Here is a 6,000-nt window from a genome sequence, read left to right on the forward strand (position 1 = left end):
GAGACTAAAAAGCCTCATGAAGAGTTAGGTTCATACCACGACTTGTCCAACAGTACACGGTTCTGCCAAGAATGTAAGTGATCATGGACGTAGGTCCATAGTGCCACTTTTCCTGGGTGACGGTGTTTTTTTATGCATTGTGTAAAACCTTGTTTTGAGATGTGTGACAGTTTCTAATTTAACATCTTTTATATATGTATTGTTGTTTCTCAAAGTGTGGTTTGCAGACTACTTATATCAGAATTACTCAATCTAAGTATTATTTACAATTACTAGAATGTAAATAATACTTTAGTATTTAGTGCACAGAAACTTCAGTGTACATAATTATTTGGGGGAGGAGAGCTTGTAAAAAATGCAGATTCCTGGGCCTTGTGCCATGTCTACTTAATCAGTCTGTGGGTGTGAGGACCAAGGATTTGCATTTGTAAAAGCTACTCCTTTTCCTGTGGGTGATCGTTGTGTATGCTAAAGTTGGAGAATTAACTGCTCTATGGGATGCTTGCATAAGGTTAAGAAAAAGAAAAAAAATCTTAGGTGGCACTTTTGCTAGTGTGCTGAGTCCACTGAATTGTAGCCAATAAATTGAAATAGGAAGTAAAGTTCAGGAGACTTGAAAATGCACATCAACTGGCCCAAGGAAATATTAGCAAATGCTATCTGATATCACCCGTGATATGAAATGGGTGATGATCACAACTAAAAACTAATGAGGACGAACAACCATAACCGGGCTTTCAAATGATGTTATTTCTAAAGCTTCAAACAAGCATTAAACTGGTTTGGCATGGTAATATTCAACTTGATAAAGGGCATCTGATATGAATCTGTTATATATGAAAAATAAAAAACGGATTGAGAAATTCCTATATTAGAGTAAGATAATGGTTAAATCATCCTTAGTGCAACAATGATTACATCAGAAACATCAGCATAAATTCAATCAGTCACAGAAATAATCTTTGCTGTCTCTAGCTTATTTACTGCAAATGGTCATATGGAATGGCAAAAACATGCAATTGATACCCTAATCTCAATCTGTATCACTGATTCCCAGATGTGGCTGGGCATCACAATCAACTCTATAGTTTGTTAAAAATATAGTTATCTTGGGTCCCACCCTAGGAGACTGTGATTCAGCATTTCTGTGAGAAGGACTGACTAAGCATCTAAGTTCCAGTTTGGGGAACTGCTGCTTTGTACGCCTTTTTAAAATAGAACCTGGGCTTCCTACAGGCTGGCTAATTCAGAATCTTGGTCATGGCAATCGCGATGGGACCTGGAACATCCTGTTAAGGTACTGATGCTTACAGAGTTTCCTGGGGTAGCAATTAAGGGAAGTAAAGGGACCAGACAAGAAGAGGACTTCTGCTTAGAGAATGGTCAGGCAATGACAAATGGAGTTGCTAAAGCAACCTCTGATCATCCTGCCTTAGGGCTAATGAATATGTTCCACAAGTACTCTTTAAAGAATGTAAAAATAATTGTGCACTAGTCAGCAGTTCTTCCCAGAAAAATGTTTCTGGGACTGGAACATTTTGCTCTACAAGTAAGACGGTGTCGGTACTGTGATAAATAAACCCCTGCTTTTTGACATGGTGCCACAGGAATGAGTGAACCAATAGGATCCAAGCACTCACTCTCAGTTTCTCTATGGAAAACTTAAGGTTTCAAAGACATTCAATAGATTTCAATAAGGAGCAGGTGTCTGCTTCTGAAAACAGGCCGAGGAGGGGCAAAGATACCAGAAAGGTTGAGCAGTTGTCAAGGGCAGGGTTACTGTGGTGTCCATCTTTTTTGATGGCACTTTAAGACATTTAACACCTAGGCTTCCCTGAAACCAGCAAACAACTAAGGGTGACAAGCCATGGTCAAGAGAAGCCTCTTCACCAAGGGCTTTGCCAGCCACTTGTCTGGGACTAAAAGTGGAATATTTTGGGGGTGGGGAGAGAAAGAATTACTATTTTGTAGGGGCCATTGCACTCCAACAAATAAGCCCTTATTTTAATAATCTACCATTAAGCAACTAATTTGGTCAGTCCCCGTGGGTCAGTTATGAAGGAGGAGGGCATACCATTCCTCTTACCTTCCTCTGACTCTCCCAGCTAACTTGGGCCATCTGGAACCCTAAAGCGTACTTTCAGATTCGTCCATAAGCAGCTCAAGCAATTTATCAAGCCTTTCTTCCAACTTAAAATTTCCTCTTAAGTCGGAAATGGTTATTTTTGAAAACTTGGTTTGTGTTAAATCTTGTCAAATGAATGCCTAAGCCTTGGGATGGCTATTGGGTTTCGCTGAAGGAGTTACTTCTCTCCTCTCCCACTGTCCCTTAGTCACTTGTTACCCTCAAGTGGCTAAGACTGTCATCTTTACTTTTGATCTATTTCTCATCTGCCCTTTGCCCGCATACTGATCTTCAGAACTGGAAATGAGTGACATCTCTCAGACCAGGGCTGTCCTCCTTCTAAATTATCCTGAAGGAAGCGCTTCCTGGTAATCGTTGAGGAGCTTCTTGTGTTTGGTGCCTTCACCATCCAGAATTCCGATTGCAACTCTTTCTGTCAAACATCAAGGACAACCATGGCTTATGTCAAATACTCTCCGTGGAGGAAATAATAAATGAGCATTGAATAAGTTCTTTTTTTCAATGGTATAAGTAGAGGAAAATAGTACCTAGAAAGTAGCCTTGGTAGTATCAGCTAGCTGGCCCTCTCTGCCAGCCTTTCAATCTCTCTCTCCATCAGTTCTGAATATAATTTTTAACACCTTTCTATATCTGGGACACGGAGCCAAGCTTTGCTTAATTTAGTCATATTGTTCTAGTTAAATGAATTGCAACTCTCAGAATGAATTTATATAATCCTGATATTCATTTCCTTCCAAATATTGTTAACCTTCTAGCCATAAAGTCCTTGAAGCCATTTTACTCACTTGCTTTTAAGTTTTCCAGTGCTTCACTTACCCATTAAATTGACTTAAATTCAACCATAAATTGTCCTTGACAGTCTAATTGGATGGATATATTTAGTAAATGTTCCTGCATTCAGCCATTTATTCATTTAACATTCATTTAAAAAACATTCATTGAGTGCCGGTCCTGTGCCAAGCAATCTGATGTGTAAAGGCAGGTGTGCTCATTCCCCATCACGTGCCCCTCTAATGTGTACTGGAAATGCATATCGTCTCTGTGAGTTAGCCAAGATTGGCCAGCACTATATATGTCACTTGGAACATTCTGGAATTTCAATAAATGTTGTTATTTTGAGGAAATCGATGAGATCACTTAGAGCACAATTCCTTTTATTCATCTTTTATAAATAATTGGAACTCGGATTTCATGGACGGTGCTTATTAATAGCAGGATAAAGTATGGATGGCCTAGAAAATTATGTAGAGGTCTAGGACTTAAAGCAGTGACTAAAGACTCAAGGTCGCATACCAGGTATGGAATAAAGAAAATTGGGTATTTCAAGTAGGAAATTTGACAGAGACATTAAGATTATTTAGAAAGTGTGTGACAGCAGTCGATGCTATTAAGAAATTTAGTATTTCAGTCATGGAGTGAGCAGTGTACAAAGGGAAGGGAGAGTGTGGGAGGGTCTAAGAGCTATTTCTCTAGAAAATGATAGAAAACAAAGGAAATATTGGTGGTAGAAAATATAATATTAGTTCCAGCTGACTCCATAGTTTCTAAGAGAGATATGAGGAATGAGACCTGTCCCAGTATAGCAAAATGCCCTGACCAATGCAGTCCGACAGCCCTCCTCTGGCCCTGCAGACTTCCACGTCCGCAGCCTGCCGTAGCTTTCCCAGGCTTGTCCAAGCCTCTTTGCTCCCAGCTCAGGGAACACAATTCAAAGCTATCCTGGCGGGAGCTTTGTAGAAGGAGGAATCTCAGCCTGGCATCAGCGACATGTCTCCAAAGAAGTCCCTTCACTAGTCTCTTCCTCTCACTCTTGAGCTCCTTGGTTTGGTGGAGGGTTCGAGGAGTTCTGGAAGAGGTTCTTAAACCATTTATTTTGTAGCTCCTCAAAGGGTCATTTGGCCTCTCACTGTGGCATTCCACATCTGTTGCTTTCACATCTATTGTATCTCATTGCTAAGTCAAAACTTCATTTCGAACAACTTGTTGCACTTTAAGGAGTACTCAGGAATACTGATACCACTACAGTTCACTAATTTGCATGCTGCCTGCTTTCCAAGACAACAGGAAAGTCAGGGCAATGGTGTCTGAAATTGCAGAGCCTGGGATCAAATCCTCTCTCTGCCCACTTTGCAGTTGGGTAACTTAGGCAAGTTAGCTAACTTCTCCATGCCTCATTTCCTCATCTGAAGAATGGGCTCAAAATGCTTATTACCTCACAGGATTGTTATGAGGATTAAATGAGTTGACACCAACAAAGTGCTTAGACAGTACCTGGAATCTAGTAAGCACTCAATTAAGTGTGGCTGTTATTACTTTCCATAAACCAGCTGCAGCTCACCCAACTCCCATTTGATGATTTTGCCTCATGTTTTATTGAAAGAATAAGGCAACCAGAAAAGGAACCCTCTTCTTGCTACCAAATCTACCAGTGCGCCTACATTTGTACTAATATTTTTCTTGCCTCTGCCTGTTAAAAATATCTTTACCAACTCCACCAAACCTGGGCTCAAGAGCCCACTCAGTTTACCTTCAAGAACTTCTTTGACTTCCCCTCTTCCCAGTATCGTTCTCTGCCTGACAGCGAGCAGATATTTTTTTAAAACAAGAGTTAGAAATAAAAAATAAAAAAAAGGCAAACCCTTCCTCAACCCCACATCCCATTGAAGGATGGAATGCAGAAGAGAGTCCACATCTCCCATGTGAGTTGCTGAGAGTGAAAAAAAAAATTCTAATAAATGATGTCAAGTCCTAACCACAGCACCTAGCTTACAGCACCCGTAAATGTTAGCCATTTTTATTGTTGTTGCTATTATTATTGTAAATTTTCATTTCCGTGCTTGCTGCCAGAGTGGAATCTCGTAAAGATATTTTAAGCAACAATTAGGGATCCAAATTTAAGATACAATTCACATAACTTACTTGAAGGGAAAAAAGGATCCTTAATATAGCCTGTTCCCAATTGATCAATCAGACACCATCCTCCCCTGCCTGCCAGCTGGCAAGTTTTAATGATCACACTCTCTTTCTCTTAATATTTTTTTCATCACTGTGTCTGTATATAAAAAGATTATGTTTTAAGCATTTCAGAAACAGCTTTGTTCTTCAGTAATTTTAGAATGTAGAACTTTGTTCCCCTCCACACACATAACCACTACACCCCTACTCACAGCCCACCTCAGTCCAGAGTTCTTGGTGACGCTTTTCTTTGTTCTTGGCTGTGCCACTTTGGACTTAGATTAGCTGAGCTCTTTGAGAGTGCAGAGAAGACAGGCAGGCCTCAGAAAACATTTTCTCATTTTATTTCTTTTTTATTTTCTTGTTTTACAATCTAAAAGTGAATATTTAAAAACAAAAAAGATATTTAGTTCCCCTACCCCTCACCACTAAAAGCCCAGTCTCAGATCAGTTTTTGTGTTGCAAGATTGTCACGCCCAATATTGTCTCCTCCATCATGGCAAAAGGCTGTCTCCCTCACTCTTGGCTGTGGCCTGATAATGCTGGTACTCTGCCTTCAGCTCCATGTGTTTTTATGGGACCCTTTTACATTTTGAACACCTATTTCCTGTAAGATTCCCTTCAGGTACACAACAGGTTGCATAGTGATGCCAACCAAGTCTTTCATGTCATAATACTGGTATTTCTCAAAGGCAGGAAATAACAAGGCTAACACCTGATCTTTGTCAGCCTGCAGGCTCCTTCCATCCTCCTCTTTCCCCTCATATTCAGTGGTGCACTGATGATTAGCGACAGGTTCGTAACTGGTTGTGACCACCTTACCCGGTGTCTGTACGGTTCTGGCAGGTTCGGAGGACGCTCTATTTGCATCCCTTCAGTCTCATGTGGTTTTTCACTTG

The sequence above is a fragment of the Pteropus medius genome, unplaced genomic scaffold, assembly GCF_902729225.1.
Source record: "Pteropus medius unplaced genomic scaffold, Ma_sr-lr_union100, whole genome shotgun sequence".
Lineage (NCBI taxonomy): Eukaryota > Metazoa > Chordata > Mammalia > Chiroptera > Pteropodidae > Pteropus > Pteropus medius.